This window comes from Vulpes vulpes, chromosome X (genome assembly GCF_048418805.1).
Source record: "Vulpes vulpes isolate BD-2025 chromosome X, VulVul3, whole genome shotgun sequence".
NCBI classification, from domain to species: Eukaryota; Metazoa; Chordata; class Mammalia; order Carnivora; family Canidae; genus Vulpes; species Vulpes vulpes.
The window spans coordinates 88882202-88900410 of record NC_132796.1 but is presented as its reverse complement, the minus strand read 5'-3'; positions in this window follow the sequence as shown (position 1 = coordinate 88900410).

Genomic DNA, 18209 nt, shown 5'->3' with positions numbered 1-18209 from the left:
GTCAGATATAGAAAGACAATTACTGGGGATCCCTGGGTGGCGCAGCGGTTTGGCGCCTGCCTTTGGCCCAGGGCGCGATCCTGGAGACCCGGGATCGAATCCCACATCAGGCTCCCGGCGCATGGAGCCTGCTTCTCCCTCCGCCTGTGTCTCTGCCTCTCTCTCTCTCTCTCTGTGACTATCATAAATAAATAAAAAAAAAAAAAAAAAAAAAAAAAAGAAAGACAATTACTGTATGACTTCACTTATATGTGGAATCTTAAAAACAAAACAAAACAAAACAAAACAAACAACACATGCACACAAAAAAAATAGAAACAGAACAAACTGGTGGTTGCCAGAGGGGAGGAAGATGGGAAGATGGACAAAATAGGCAAAGGGGATTAAAAGGTACAAACTTCCACTTATAAAACAAGTAATTCAGGGTGACGAAAAGTATGGCATAGGGGATACAGGCAATGATATCGTAGTAATTTTGTATGGTGACAGATGATAACTACACTTAGAGTAGTAAACATTTCATAATGTATATAATGTTGAATCACTGTATTGCATATCTGAAACTAATATAACATTGTCTGTCAACTATACTTCAAAAAACAAGATGAAAAAAGAAAAAGAAGACATAATACTCTCCCAAGGTTTGGAGATTATCTCCATATTTGGCACTCCTTCGATGTTTTTATTTTATTTTTATTTTTTATTTATTTATTTATTTATTTCTCCTTCGATGTTTAGCCAGACCATTGACAACTCTACCTTTTCTTTTACTTGCTGCTTCCACAAAGCTTGAGAACCATCCAGAAGTGAAAGCTTGTGGTATTCTCAGCTATTTTCTGAGCATGTGTCTACACATGGCCTTCTTGACTCCTCGATATACATAAGGCTTTTTTTTTTACAAGCCTTTATTCTTCCACATACCTCTTTTCTCAGTCGTGTGTTTTCCACCCTTTCAGTTGTCTATTGCTTGTCCTGACTGTTGTCTCTTGCCCCAAGATGCTGTGGCCAGTACTTGTGCCTTTAAACGCTTTGGCCAGGGCAGCCCGGGCAGCTCAGTGGTTTAGCGGCGCCTTCAGCCCAGAGCCTGATCCTGGAGTCCCGGAATCGAGTCCCACATCGGGCTCCCTGCTCAGCTGGGCGTCTGCTTCTCCCTCTACCTCTTCCTGTTCCTCATGCTCTCTCTCTCTCAAATAAATAAATAAATAAATAAATAAATAAATAAATAAATAAATAAATAACATCTTTTTTAAAAAGTAAGGAATTCTAAGCAAAATTTGGGTGGAGGCAGTAAGTTAGTAAAAGTTACAAGGTCTGTTTATATAGGCTCCTTGGGCCCTGAATTCCCTGTCTCAGATGTTAAAAATGTTTGTCTGTCTCCTGGTGCAGATAGGGTGACTTTCACATGGGAGATTTATTCCCTACTTTCTGGAGACAAAGGTGGATCAGAGAGTTGTTCCTTCACTGGGTGTTTATTAACTTGAAGTCAAAATAATCAATATGCCACAGTGGATTAACTTAGGGTGGCCCACCTTGAGCCCCAACACCACAAAGTAGCAGATTCTTTTTATACCAAGCCTCATCTGATTGTTGTGAGTTTTTAGCTGAATTCTAATGTTCACCAAAAATTGATCTTGATAGCTTTTGCCATCTCAGTTGCTTTCGGGGAAAGATGGAGCCCTGAGGTTCTCTATTCCACTGTTTTCCATTGTATTATAACTTCAACCTCTCCTTTATGGTCTCTTTACCCTCTGTATATGAATATATTTAAATTTCTTTAATGCTAAACAAAATTCCTCTTGACATTGCATCCTCTTTCTGGCAATTCCCCAACATCTCTCTTTTTAACTTCTCAGAAAAATTTTCTTCAAGGTGTAGTTTCTATACCCTCCCTCAGTGGTGATAAATAAAAGTTGCTCCAGACATTTACTAATGTGACTCAGGTGAAAACTCATTCCAGATTGAGATCCACTATATTAACTCTAATTCCAAACATATTTGGATTTAACCTGTTTTCATTTTTTTAAAAAGACTTAATTTATTTGAGAAACAGAGCATGGGAGACAAAGCAAGCACGAGCAAGGGGAGGAATGGGGGAAGAGCAGAGGGAGAAGCAGACTCCACAATGAGCAAGCAGGTAGCCCAACACAGGGCTCAATCCCAGGACCCAGGATGTGTATACACGTACACACGTACACACATACACATGTACACACGTATGCACGTATACACAAGACATTAAATTAACTAAACCAAACCCTCTTTACCCCCCATAAACTTATATTATTTACAATATACCTATTTGTGTCCCGCCAAACCCCAAAAACAGGACTAAGTAAATGTAACACTCATAAGCCATGTCTAAATTTCATACGATTATATCATAACTCTAGTTAATTTAACAAAATAATTTCATACGCCTAAATCTGCAATCTATCTAATCTATCTATAGGACTTCCTTGACTCCACCCCCTCCATTCAATTCACAAAAAATCCAAACCCATATTCTCACAACATAATACATAACACCATAAAACACCTGTTAATGTAGCTTAATAAATAAAGCAAGGCACTGAAAATGCCAAGATGAGTCATAAGACTCCATAAACACAAAGGTTTGGTCCTACCCTTCCTACTAGTCCTTAGTAAGCTTACACATGCAAGCCTCCACGGCCCAGTGAGAATGCCCTCAAAATCACTAAGGATTTAAAGGCGCAGGTATCAAGCACACTCTAAAGTAGCTCACACCACCTTGCTAAGCCACACCCCCACGGGATACAGCAGTGATAAAAACTAGGCCATGAACGAAAGTTCGACTAAGCTATACTAAAGAGGGTTGGTAAATTTCGTGCCAGCCACCGCGGTCATACGATTAACCCAAATAGGCCCACGGCATAAAGCGTGGTTAAGATAATACCGTACTAAAGTTAAAACTTAACTAAGCCGTAAAAAGCTACAGTTACCGTAAAATATACTACGAAAGTGACTTTAAAACTTCTGACTACACGATAGCTAAGATCCAAACTGGGATTAGATACCCCACTATGCTTAGCCCTAAACATAAGCTATTCTATAACAAAATAATTCGCCAGAGAACTACTAGCAACAGCTTAAAACTCAAAGGACTTGGCGGTGCTTTATACCCCTCTAGAGGAGCCTGTTCTATAATCGATTAAAAAAACCCGATAAACCTCACCATCTCTTGCTAATGCAGTCTATATACCACCATCTTCAGCAAACCCTTAAAAGGAAGAGTAGTAAGCACAATCATGTCACAAAAAAGAGTTAGGTCAAGGTGTAACTCATGAGATGGGGAGAAATGGGCTACATTTTCTACTTTAAGAACATCTTATGAAAGTTTCTGTGAAATTAAAAACCGGAGGATTTAGTAGTAAATTAAGAATAGAGAGCTTAATTGAATAGGGCCATGAGGCACGCACACACCACCCGTCACCCTCCTCAAGTAAAAACTTCACACATAATCATATTAACTATACCAAAACACGAGAGGAGATAAGTCGTAACAAGGTAAGCATACCGGAAGGTGTGCTTGGATTAACCAAAGTGTAGCTTAACCAAAGCATCTGGCTTACACCCAGATTTCATACATTATGACCACTTTGAACAAAAGCTAGCCCAACTAAACCTCAATCTAAAGTACTACAATATTATAAAACAAAACATTTAGTTAAACCATAAAAGTATAGGAGATAGAAATTTTAATTGGAGCTATAGAGATAGTACTGTAAGGGAATGATGAAAGATATTTTAAAAGTACAAAACAGCAAAGATTACCCCTTTTATCTTTTACATAATGAATTAGCCAGAAATAACTTAACAAAGAGAACTTAAGCTAAGCCCCCAAAACCAGACGAGCTACCTATGAACAATCTACAAGGATCAACTCATCTATGTCGCAAAATAGTGAGAAGATTTATAGGTAGTGGTGAAAAGCCTAACGAGCTTGGTTGATAGCTGGTTACCCAAAACCAGAATTTTAGTTCAACTTTAAATTTACCTTAAAAAATTAAAATTTTAATGTGAATTTAAAATATAATTTAAAAAGGTACAGCTTTTTAGAAAAGGATGCAACCTTTCTTAGAGAGTATATATTAATACTACCATAGTTGGCCTAAAAGCAGCCATCAATTGAGAAAGCGTTCAAACTCAACAATTAATATGACTTAATTCCAACTATATTAAATTAACTCCTAATATTACTCTGGGTTAATCTATTTAAATATAGAAGCAACAATGCTAGTATGAGTAACAAGAATTATTTCTCCCTGCATAAGCTTATATCTGAAACGGATAGACCACTGATAGTTAACAATATGATAAAATTAATCCCAAAATAAAATACTTATCAACCCCATTGTTAATCAACACAGGTATGCACCCAAGGAAAGATTAAAAGAAGTAAAAGGAACTCGGCAAACATAAACTCCGCCTGTCTACCAAAAACATCACCTCCAGCATCCCCAGTATTGGAGGCACTGCCTGCCCAGTGACATCTATTCAATGGCCGCGGTATCCTGACCGTGCAAAGGTAGCATAATCATTTGTTCTCTAAATAAGGACTTGTATGAATGGCTACAGGAGGGTTTAACTGTCTCTTACTTCCAATCAGTGAAATTGACCTTCCCGTGAAGAGGCGGGAATAATACAATAAGACGAGAAGACCCTATGGATCTTTAATTAATTAACCCAAATTCATGGATCTTATTAACCTATCAGGTATAACACACTACCATTTTTATGGGTTAACAATTTAGGTTGGGGTGACCTCGGAATATAAAAAAAACTTCCGAGTGATTAAAATTTAGACTTACCAGTCAAAATATTATATCATTTATTGATCCAATAATCTTTGATCAATGGAACAAGTTACCCTAGGGATAACAGCGCAATCCTATTCAAGAGTCCATATCGACAATAGGGTTTACGACCTCGATACTGGATCAGGACATCCTAATGGTGCAGCAGCTATTAAGGGTTCATTTGTTCAACGATTAAAGTCCTACGTGATCTGAGTTCAGACCGGAGTAATCCAGGTCGGTTTCTATCTATTTAATAATTTCTCCCAGCACGAAAGGACAAGAGAAATAAGGCCCACCTCACAAAAGCGCCTTAGAACTAATTCATGGAATAAGCTCAATCTAACCAGTTTATCTCCCCATAAGCCCAAGAAAGAAGGTTTTGTTAGGGTGGCAGAGCCCGGTAATGGGGTAAAACTTAAACCTTTATCCCCAGAGGTTCAACTCCTCTCCTTAACATAATATTCTTTATCAATATTATCTCATTAATTGTCCCAATCCTCCTTGCCATAGCTTTTCTAATCCTCATAGAACAAAAAGTCCTAGGCTACATACAACTCCAAAAAGGCCCTAACATCGTAGGTCCATATGGCCTTCTACAACCTATTGCAGATGTAGTAAAACTTTTCACAAAAGAACCTCTACGACCCCTCACATCCTCTATATCAATATTTATCCTGGCACCCATCCTAGCCCTATCGCTGGCCCTGACTATGTGAATTCCCCTCCCCATACCTTACCCCCTCATTAACATAAATTTAGGGGTACTATTTATGCTGGCAATATCAAGCCTCGCCATGTACTCTATTCTCTGATCCGGATGAGCTTCAAACTCCAAATACGCCCTAATTGGAGCCCTTCAAGCTGTTGCTCAGACAATCTCATATGAAGTTACACTAGCAATTATTCTCCTCTCTGTCCTACTAATAAACGGATCTTTTACATTATCCACACTTATTACTCAAGAACATATATGGCTAATCTTTCCTGCCTGACCCCTTAGCCATAATATGATTTACCTCTTCCCTAGCAGAAACTAATCGAGCCCCCTTCGACCTAACCGAAGGAGAGTCTGTACTAGTCTCAGGATTTAACGTAGAATATGCAGCAGGCCCATTTGCCCTATTCTTCCTAGCAGAATACGCTAATATTATTATAATAAATATTCTCACAACAATTTTATTCTTTGGTGCATTTCATAACCCATTCATACCAGAACTCTACACCATTAATTTCACTATCAAAACCCTTCTCCTGACCTTTTCTTTCCTATGAATTTGAGCATCATACCCTCGATTCCGCTACGATCAACTAATACATCTTTTAAGAAAAAATTTCCTAGGGATCCCTGGGTGGCACAGTGGTTTAGTGCCTGCCTTTGGCCCAGGGCGCGATCCTGGAGACCCGGGATCGAATCCCACGTCAGACTCCCGGTGCATGGAGTCTGCTTCTCCCTCTGCCTATGTCTCTGCCTCTCTCTCTCTCTCTCTCTCTCTCTGTGGCTATCATAAATAAAAATAAAAATTAAAAAATAAATAAATAAATAAATTCCTACCCTTAACACTAGCCTTGTACATATGACATGTTACCCTACCTATTATCACTGCAATCATTCCACCCCAAACATAAGAAATATGTCTGACAAAAGAGTTACTTTGATAGAGTAAATAATAGAGGTTTAAGCCCTCTTATTTTTAGAATAATAGGTTTTGAACCTAATCCTAAGAATTCAAAGATCTTCGTGCTACCAAACTTACACCATATTCTACAGTAAGGTCAGCTAAATTAAGCTCTCAGGCCCATACCCCAAAAATGTTGGTTCATATCCTTCCCGTACTAATAAAACCCCCCATTCTCATTGCCATCTTAACAACCATTATAACCGGAACTATAATTGTAATATTAAGCTCACACTGATTATTAATCTGAATCGGATTTGAAGTAAACATATTAGCCATCATTCCCATTCTCATAAAAAAATTTAACCTGCGAGCCATAGAAGCATCCACAAAATATTTCCTCACACAAGCCACTGCCTCCATGCTCTTAATAATAGGAGTCGCTATCAACCTCCTATACTCCTGCCAATGAATAATTTCAAAAATCTCAAACCCTGCCAATCATGACCTGAGCCAAAGGTAGACACCTAACCAACTGAACCACCCTGGCACCCTTCACAGGTACTTTTTAATTGTTTGGGGGTTTTGTTTGTTTGTTTGGTTCTTGTTTCTTGTTTGTGCTGTATTGCTCTATGAAATTTTATCACAAAAAAAAGAAGTTTTATCACATGTGAAAATGCATGTAACCATCACCTCAATTAGGATACAGGACTCTTCATACAAAGAAACTCTTTGTTGTTATACAAACCATTTTTATTTTTTTCCCTTTTTAAAAATATTTTATTTATTTATTCATGAGAGACACACAGAGAAAGAGAGAGGCAGAGACACAGGCAGAAGGAGAAGCAGGCTCCATGCGAGCTGAGCCTGACGTGGGACTTGATCCCAGTTCTCCAGGATCACACCTAGGGCTGAAGGCGACGCTAAACCACTGAGTCACCTGGGCTGCCCATTTTTTCCCCCTTTTTAAAAGTATTTTTTTTATTTATTTATTTATTTATTTATTTATTTATTTGAGAGAGAGAGAGAGAGCATGAGCAGGGGGAGGGTCAGAGGGAGATGGAGAAGCAGACTCCCTGCCAAGTGAAGACACCAGCATGCAACATAGGGCTCTATCCCAGGACCCCAGGATCATGACTTGAGATGAAGGCAGATGCTTAACTGACTGAGCCATCCAGCTGCCCCACAAACCATTTTTCAGTGCAAATCACAAAGTGCAGATGTTTTTAAGGTCATTATCAGGTCAAAAGTTAGACTGCATAAAAGATCATGCTACACGATTTTGTTTTCTCACAGATACCGATGTCACCTGTGATGTTGATGTATACATATGGAAGAGTTTCACTTTTACACATAATCTATGTGTAAATCTATTTAAGGTTGGACATGAAACACTTTATTTGAATTAACCACAATCTCCTTTTAATAAACATTTAAAAATGGTTTTTGGTTGTGCCTGTGGTTGTTTTATGATTGTGGTCATTCCTATTCTAAAAACATCAATGTTTAAGCTTGTATTCTGTGTTAGATACCACACAGAATGCATGAAAGCCAGAGGTTCAATCTCAGTTTTAAAAGATTCCTAACTGAAAACATAAACATTATGGGTTGCACACAGAAAAGTAACTAGAAAGCAATAATACTTCTTGCTTTTCCTGTATCCCTCAATGATCTAACTTTTAGGAAGTATTAAGCATTGAGCACAGTGATGGGTGCTTGAAATACATTATATCTATAATTTTACAAGCTTCATTTGTGTTATAGGTTTTTTTAAATGATAAGGATACATTGGTTGCTTTTTGGGGGGAGAGGGTCTTGTGTAATACTATTAAAATAAGTCTCTATGTCCAATGTGGGGCTCGAACTCACAACCCCGAGATCAAGAATCCATGTTTTACTGGCTGAGGCAGCCAGGTACCCCTCATTTTAAATTTTTAAAGATTTAGCAATCTAAAAAAATTTAGCAATCTATAACACTGCATTTATATCATATACTGTGTTAGGAAGGAAAACATTTTTCTCTATCTTGGAAGGTCTTTCTGGTTGGACTAAGAATTAAATTGACATCAGAGAGATTAACAGAAGAAAATGAAATTTAATTATGTACATATAGGGAAGCCGCATAAACATGAGCAATTCCAAAGACAGGCAAAATGAGGTATGTAAGTCATGTCAGACTAAGTAGAAAGGGGTCAGGGTCTGGGGTTTTCAAGGGAAGGAAGGCAAGTCACAGAAAGAAAGGAAGAGGCAAAAAAAAGAATGGAAGAGTAAATGTTTGCTAAACAAAATGTTTGCTGGGCTATCAAGAAACAATGAAACACACCTTGCTAGGTTTTTCCTTGTCTACTATACCCAGTTCATATTATATATTATATTATATTATATTATATTATATTATATTAATGTATGGTAATGGCTCCCTTCCTGGAACAGATCCTCCATCTAAATTCTTTTAGGCAATAAAATAAAATAATAAAATAAAATAAAGTAAAATAAAATTCTTTTAGGCAGTTAGCAGGAAGGCAAAAAAGAAAAACTTATTGGGCAGCCTGGGTGGCTCAGCAGTTTGGCGCCGCCTTCATCCCAGGGCATGATCCTGGAGACCTGGGATTGAGTCCCACACTGGGCTCCCCCAGGGAGCCTGCTTCTCCTTCTACCTGTGTCTCTGCCTCTCTCTGTGTGTCTCTCATAAATAAATAAAATCTTTGTTTTAAAAAAAGTCTTCTGGTTCTTAAAAATAACTACCTAAAATCATTCACAACCAATGAAACATATTGGGAGGAGGGGTAGAATTTGTTCCCCTACACATCCAAACCTAGAAGAGTAAAGGGAAAGTTCTCCTTCCTCCACTACAGTACTCTGAGTCAAGAGGACCTCCTTTTCCCTGGGGACCTCGGTGGCAGGTAAAGGAGCCTGCAGGGCAGAGATGGCTGCTGATGCCAGAATCCTAAGCCCTTGGAGCAATCACCTTAGTAAATAGCCAGCCTGCATCTGCCACTGCCACACTTGGATCTGCTATTTTTTTTAAGATGTATTTATTTATTCATGACAGACACACACAGAGAGAGACATAAGTAGAGGGAGAAGCAGGGTCCTCACAGGGAGCCTGATGTGGGACTCGATTCCCAGATCCCGGGATCATGCCCTGAGCTGAAGGTAGACACTCAACCACTGGGCCACCCAGGCACCCCTGGGTCTGCTATTGAAGACATCATCCTAGCCTCTCCCCAGAGGGAGATGGAGACCCTCAACCCTTGGGCTGAGCTGGCTGGTGTTACTTGAGGTGACTACAGGCAGAGAAGCTGATATTCCTGTCTCTCCCAGGAAGGATGTTGCCATCCTACTGAACAGATGCTTCAAACCACCAGACTCACTGGGCTTTGCCCCTGGCTGCTTCTGGCCAGGCAGACACCTGGTGAGGACACTGCCTGGGAAGAAGTAGAAGCTTCAACTGCTGGGGGAGATGAATCACAGAGGATTACCTGAGGAGGAGGACTGGTGTGCTCTAGAAGGCAGTGAGGACAACTTACCCTTGGCTTTGCTGGTAACCATCCACACAGTGATAAAGACAGAAAAGGTCAAATGGGAGTGCCAAGGGGGGGCTCCCTATTCCCTCCCAACACACACACACACACACACACACACACACACACACACACCCAGGCCCAGGCCCAGGCCCAGGCCCAGGCTGTCTTTCCCTAAGGACCTAACCCTGGAGCCAAGGAAAAGGAGGCTGCCTGGCTACCTGCAATGTTCTGCTAGGGAGGAAGCTCCACTTAATGGGCTAAAATGAAACAATTGGCAGCCATAGTGCAAAAAACAAAAAGGACCCCTCACACTTAGTGTGGGAGGCAGGAATTACCCCCAGAGGAGGTTTTACCCTGATTCATATTGGCCTTGGTGACATGGATGTTTGGGTGTGGAGGGCTGCCCAACTGAAAGGAGACCTCATGCTGACCTAGGCTGACTCAATGGAGTATCTAAGCTGAAGCCTCTCCCTGTCTGTTGCCTCATTCATTTCCCCTCTCCTGTCTTCCTATTTGGTCCTTCTGCTGCATGAGCATGTTGGCTAAAAAAGTCAGTGTCTTGGAGCTCATTTTGGGGGACCTAAGTTTCTGGGGGTCAAATGTGCATAAATAACTAAAGCACAAAGCAGGCCAACTGAGGTACAGGCTCACACTAGTTCTATATTTCCAATACTGGTTTCATAAAACAACTCTTACCTGTTGTGCCCAAGATTGCAAATCCGAGAAACCACCAAGGAGCCGACACTGATGCAAGTACACGAGGGTTTATTTACAAGCTCGAGCTTGGGTCCAAGTATACTTCACACAGCAGAGCAGGGGCTTGGACCCTGAAGTGGGTTACAGCTGGGTTTTTTTTAAGATTTTATTTATCTATTCAGAGAGAGAGAGAGAGAGAGAGAGAGAGAGGCAGAGGGAGAAGCAGGCTCCATGCAGGGAGCCCGATATGGGACTTGATCAGCCTGATGTGGGATTTGATGCCAGGTCTCCAGATCACACCCCAGGCTGCAGGCAGCGCTAAACTGCTGCGCCACCAGGAGCTGCCCACAGCTGGGTTTTTTATGGGCTGGTCTAAGGGATTTTCAGAAGGGGTGGAGGAATTTTTTCCATTCCAACATGGGGGAAGGGGTGGGGGAGTTTCTTAAGATCTGATATGGGATTCTCTGCCGAGGGCATTCTGAGCTTTATTGTTTTTCCTATACAGGATTCCCTACCCAGGACATTCTGCAGTTTTTCCTGTAAAGTTCAGCTCTTATTCCCAGGGGCCTAAGATGGCTGTACTTGTGCTAATGCCAAACTTGAGGTGGAATGGCCTTAATTTTTCTCAGCCTCCACATTACTGTGTTTGCAAACTAGAGAGAGGGCTCCATTAACATTTTCTCTTTTTTAAAAGTTTTACTTATTTATTTGAGAGAGAGAGAGAGAGCGCAAGCAGAGGGAGAGGGAAAAACAGGCTCCCTAAGAGCAGGAAGCCCGATGGCTACTGAGCCAGGAGCCAGATGTGTGGCTCCATCCCAGGACTCTGGATTCATGACCTAAACCAAGGCAGATGCTTAACTGAATGAGCCACCCAGGCGCCCCTACATTAATATTTTCTTCACACAAGTTACAGTCTCAATTATATGTGGAATATTGAAAAAAAATCAACCTCATAGAAAAAGTGATAATATTTATGGTTACCTGACAGAGGTAGGGATGGGGAATTGAATGAAGGTGGTCAAAAGGCACAAATTTGCACTTAAAAATAACTAAGTACTGAGGATATAATATACAACATGCCTATAGGCCCCATGCTGTAGGGTATATATGGAAGCTGTTAAGAGGGTCAGTCCTCAAACTTGTCATCACAATGAAAAAAGCATTTTTCCTTTTTCTTTTCTTTTTTGTATCTCTAGGACATGATGGATGATAATTAAACTTTGGCTCCTTTGCCCTTCAGAACCCTGCTGAGAGAGCATTATGCAAGCCCCTGGAGGGGAAAATCAACCCACCCACACTTAAGGGTGTCCGTCTTCTCCTCTGAGCTTGCTTGGCCCGCTTGACAGAGCAGAGGTGGGCCTCCAGCCCTGGCCACGCCTGCTTCGCCGCAGCCCGGCCCCTTGCTCTCCGGGGCCTGCTTTGCTGGGCTGCCTGGGTGGCCTCCCCGTGTCCACTTCTGCAGCCCCTTTCCTTCACAGAAGTAGACCCTGTGCGTGCGGCAGAGCTAACAAGCCCACCCTGAGTTTTCTTTTCCTCTTTGGTTTCTTCTTATTTGTGTTTTTTTCCCCCAAAATTATCCTTTGACACAATTTAGGGTTTGCTTTGGTTTCAAACCATCATCCCTTGATCCTTTGAGCCACAAATGAGCCATCACTGACTGAGCCAATGAGAAAGTATTTGGAATTACCACATGTAAGAATCCAGCCTGAGGTTAAAGTCATCCCTTTCCTAGTGATAAATTCCATACAATGTCTTCATACTAGAATCACAATCAGGAAGACAAATATCTGGGGTTTTAGAAATTCCTCAATAGAATATTTACTAATGCATTTGGCAGATGCTTAATTTTCATTTGAGCCATGTTCCCAAGGCATTATTCTCACCTAACACTTTCACAGTTGTTAGATGGGTGGAACTTTGTTTGAAATAGTTGCTTTAGGGGCACTGGGCTGGCTCAGTTGATAGAGCATGTGTCTCTTGATCTCAGGATTGTGAGCTGGAGGCCTATATTGGGTGTAGAGATTACTTTTTTAAAAAATTTAAAAATACGAACGCCTGGGGGTGGCTTAGTGGTTGAGCATCTGCCTTCAGCTCAAGTCATGATCCTGGAGTCCTGGGATCAAGTCCCACATCGGGCTCCCTGCATGGAGCCTGCTTCTCCTCTGCCTCTGTCTCTGCCTTTCTCTCTTTCTCTGTCTCTCATGAATAAATAAATATTTTTCAAAAATTGTAAAAATAGTTCTTTAACTGTTTTGTATTATTGACATATTTCTTTCTTTTTTTAAAAGATCCTATTTATTTATTCATGAGAGACAGGGAGAGTGAGGCAGAGACACAGGCAGAGGGAGAAGAAACATGTTCCATGCATGGAGCCCAGCCTATGCTGGACTCGATCCCGCAACTCTGGGATCACACCCCAAGCCAAAGGCAGGCGCTCAACCGCCGAGCCACCTAGGCATCCCTATTATTGACATATTTCAAATGTTTCAAACCCCCCATATTTCAAACCCCTCTCCCAAATTCCAACAAAACTCACAACTTACTATTCCTCAATACAATATTCCTCAATACAATATTCACCAATGAATTAAAATTTTGAATTTGAGTGATATCCCCAAGGCATATTCTCACCTAACACTACCCCTTTGTTAAAGGGACACTTTCTTGGAAATTGTTCTTTTACTTTCTTTCCTTTACCCAGATTCAAGGTTCACCTGGCTGGTTTTAGCATTGAATTGACAAAAAAAAAAAAAAAAAAAAAAAGAATTAAAGTGACATGAGGCAGGAAGAAATCAAGTATAATTCGTACTTACAGAGAAGCTACATAAACATAAGAGATTCTAAAGATAGGCAAATGAGGTATATGTCATTTGGCTCTAAGGAGGTGAGGGTAGGTGGCTGGGACTTCAAAGGTAAAGAAAACCATTCAAGAAAGATGCAAAAAGGAGTGCCTGGGTGGCTGGGTCAGCCAATTTGCCTTTGGCTAAGGTCATGATCCCAGGATGCTGGGATAAAGCCCAACATCAGGCATCAGGCTCCTGTTCAGCAGGGAGTCTGCTTCTCCATCTATTCCTCCTACAACCCCAGCCTGTGTTCCCTCTTTCTCTCAAATAAATAAATAAATAAATAAATAAATAAATAAATAATTTAAAAAAGAAATATGAAAAATTATAAACATTTGGTAAGGAAATGTTTGCTGGGCCACACAGAAAATACGTGACAGAAATTTTTTTTTCTTTTTTTTTTAATTAATTTTTATTGGTGTTCAATTTACCAACATACAGAAAAACACCCAGTGCTCATCTCGTCAAGTGTCCACCTCAGTGCCCGCGTGACAGAAATTTTAAGAAAGAAAGATTTTGCTAAATTCCTCCTTGTCTACCACATCTAGTTTTTTTTAAAAGATTTTATTTATTTATTCATGAGACACCCACAGAGAGAGAGAGAGAGAGAGGCAGAGACACAGGCAGAGGGAGAAGTAGGCTCCTTGCAGGGAGCCTGATGCCAGGACTCGATCCCCACACCCCGGATCACGCCCCGGGCCAAAGGCAGACGCTCAACCACTGAGCCACCCAGGAGGCAGGGAGAGACAAAAAGCTCCACTTGTGCTCCCTGGGCTGGGATTGTCTTCAACACAAAATAGGATGGTACGCTCTGGGGTGCCCTGCCCAGAATGCTGTCATTGTCATTTCTTCTAATTACCCATCATCTACTTACATGTTACAGGATTCTTTAAGTGAGTCAAAGATGGCCTCTGTATATTGGGAGTTTATTATTCACTCCTTCATAGCCAGCCAGGACCTGTTAGCTCACAGTACCTGTCCAGTTGTTGTAAATACAGCCCAAATAAGCAGACCATTAACCATGTAGAGCCTCCCTGCTTTGCATATCCCAAGAAACTGCACTCAACTTCTGCTAGCCATACATAAGTTAAATATTTTATTTTTATTTATTTATTTTTAAAGATTTTATTTATTTATTCATGAGAGACACACACAGAGAGAGGCAGAGACACAGGCAGAAGGAGAAGCAGGCTCCATGCAGGGAGCCTGAATCAGGACTCCATCCTGGGACTTCAGGATCATCCCCTGGGCCTAAGGCAGGTGCCAAACCGCTGAGCCACCCAGGGATTCCCCCGTATTTATTTTTTTAAGGATTTTATTTATTTACTCATGGAGACACAGAGAGAGGCAGAGACACGGGCAGAGGGAGAAGCAGGCTCCTCACAGGAGGCTGATGTGGGACTCAATCCCAGAACTGGGATCACGCCCTGAGCCAAAAGCAGATGCTCAACTGCTGAGCCACCCAGGCGTCCCTAAATATTTTATTTTTATTATTAATTTTTTAAAATTTATTAGAGAGAGAGATAGAGAGAGAGATCATGGGAGAGGGAGAAGCAGACTCTGCAGAACAGGGAGCCCAACTCAGGGCTCCATCCCAGGACCTGGAGATGGAGACCTGAGCCCAAGGCAGACTCTTAATTGGCTGAGTCACTCAAGCACCCCAAGCAAGAAAAACGTTTTAATTATAAAAAGCCCCAAGTTGCTGCTGCCCTTCAGAGCTCTGAAACTCAGAACCTCCATGCACTGTGTTGCAGTGATGTCACCTAGACTTACAAGTCCCCTCTGCCATCTGTCTCTCCTCTGGGATTTCCCTCATGTTCCTCCACTTCTGGGGGTGGTGTCGCCCCCCCCCCCCCACATTAGCCTTTGGGAGGCCTCAAACTAGAAGGAACTTGCCCTGCCTGTCCACCTGTCAAGTCATTGCCCAAATGAAGTTCCCCTGTGCTTCTGCTTCTTCAGTCCTCGCTTTTCCTTGCTCAGTCCTCAGATTCCTCTAACTTACTACCAAATGGTCATGAGGAAAGGGAAGGATTTGGGAAGTGATCCCGAATTGTTTTTAATATTTTATTTATTTGTTCATGAGAGACACAGAGAGAGGCAGAGACACAGGCAGAGGGAGAAGCAGGCTCCATGCAGGGAGCCTAATGTGGGACTAGATCCGGATCTCCAGGATCACGCCCTGGGCTGAAGGCAGCGCTAAACCGCTGAGCCACCCAGGCTGCCCCATGATCCCGAAATTGATAAGGGATCAACCCACCCAGTCATTAGGCTAGCCGACTGGCAAAATAAACGATCTAGGTCAGGAGTCTAAATTGGAAGTGCCAAAAAAAAATAAATATAATAAATTAAAAAAAATTTTAATTGTAAATGCCTCCATCTCAGTTCGGCGTCGCATTTCTCTGCCTTGTATTCTAGTGTGTTTTTGTCGTGGTCTCATCCCATGTCCCAGTCACCTGGCAACGCGTAGTGCCTGAGCTGAGCGAATGCAGGCCCAAGGCTGCCTGTTGAAGGAGGGCAGCCTTCCTGGCTTGTCCCCCTCTAGGCCCCTGCTAGACGGAGGAGACCTGTGGACCTTGCCCTGCGGGTGGGCTGACCCCCACCGACTGGATAATGGACTACATCAGGGGAGCTTCCTATGGCTAAGCTGGTGATTCTGAGTACTAAAGGGGAGCAGAATTTGCCACCCCAAAATATGCCTGTTTGGCATAAGGATTATTTTAGGATGATTATTTTTCAGAAACTGCAGGCACAGGAAAAAAAAAAAATCTGAAACCTGAGCAGAAGCCGCTTTTTCATAAGAGAGGTTTAAAATCTCCATTTGGAAGATGAATGGATAATGAAGATGTGGTTTATGTATACAATGGAATATTACTCAGCCATTAGAAACGACAAATACCCACCATTTGCTTCAACGTGGATGAAACTGGAGGGTATTATGCTGAGTGAAATAAGTCAATCGGAGAAGGACAAACAGTGTATGTTCTCATTCACTTGGGGAATATAAAAAATAGTGAAAGGGAATATAAAGGAAGGGAAAAGAAATGTTGGGAAATATCAGGAAGGGAGACAGAACATAAAGACTCCTAACTCTGGGAAACGAACTAGGGGTGGTGGAAGGGGAGGAGGGCGGGGGGTGGAGGGGAATGGGTGACGGGCACTGAGGGGGACACTTGACAGGATGAGCACTGGGTGTTTCTCTGTATGTTGGTAAATTGAACACCAATAAAAATTAATTTAAAAAAAAAATCTCCATTTGGAGATTTGAAGGATGGCTCCCTCGCAGAAGCTCGAAGGAGGGGGTGTCTCAGGTACTAGAAACTAATCAGCCAGAGAAGGTACAATTTAAATCTGCATAACAAGTGTATCCTAGTCACAGCACTTACCTGGAAAACTTCACAATACTGGTTTCCCCAATTCCCCAATATAATCTTTTGTCTTAAGTTGAAGACGGTAATGTAAGGTGTGGCTGGCACCATTCTGGGGGAGTTACTTAGTTTTGGGGGTTCTCTGAAATGTATAGAGGAGGCTCACATCTTATTAAATTTCTGTTTTTCTCCCATTAATCTTCTATTACCTGGAGAGCGGCTGGGGTCGTGCTCAGCTCTTGTGGAAGAAAAATTTTTCTCTACCTCTCAGAATTTTTTCTGGCTGGCATCGCACACCTATAGGGAATCCACATAAACAGGAGAGATTCCGAAGACAGGCAAAATGAGGGAAACACAGAGTTTTAGCTGTGTGGGTCCACTCCTATGCGTTTTGTTTATTTGTTTAAAGAGTTGATAGCAAAAACCACAAGCCATTTATTCACAACCGCCCAGTGGTCTCCAGGGACTGAGTGTAAGGTCGGGCCAGACATCATACCTGCTGCGCTCCGAGCACGGGTGGGGGGAGGGGGGCCACCAGGGCCAGCTGCAGTCCTGGGGCGCCCAGGGCAGGCAGGGCTGCAGGACCCGCGAGTGCTGACTGCTTCGTCGGGGCCAGCGTCAGAGGCTGGCAGCCAGGAGCCTGGACTGAAGGAGATGAACACCCCGGGAGGTCAATGGTAGCGCTGGCAGGGAGCCCCTGGGCCCCCCAGGCCCCCTGCCGCTGGAGGCCCCCCGGCTGGCTGCGGAATGCAGCAGGCTGCGGGCTGCAGCAGGTTGCAGGGCACCTCCCCACGCTCTGGGCGGGGCTCAGACCCTTCCCCACGAGGGCGCCAAGGGCGCCAGGGCCCACGGCATCCCAGAGCCCGAGTGCGCTCCTGTGGGGCTGCAGCCGCCGGGCGACAGGCTGGTAGGGCAGCTGCAAGAGCTCCCGGGCTGCAGAGCATCACCACCGGGACAGCGCGCCAGCACCCCCGCCCCCCCGCCCGCCCCTTGCCTCCCGGCCTGGCCGCCAGGCCCGCCTACATACAGATTGTTCTCAGTAAATATACATTCAGTACGGTAAAGTATCTTCTCTTCCTTATGATGTTCTTTTTTTTTTCCTTATGATGTTCTTAATAACGTTTTTTCTCTGGCTTACTGTACTGTAAGAACACAGGGTGTGATACATTCATATATATACAAAATATGCATTAATCGCCTGTTAATCAGTAAGACTTCCAGTAAACAAGAGGTAGGTAAATTTGGGAGGAGTCAAAACTTATGCCTGCACTTAAAAAAATTTTAATTCCAGTATGGTTAACATAGAGTGTGATATTAGTTTCGGGTGTACAGCATGGTGATTCAA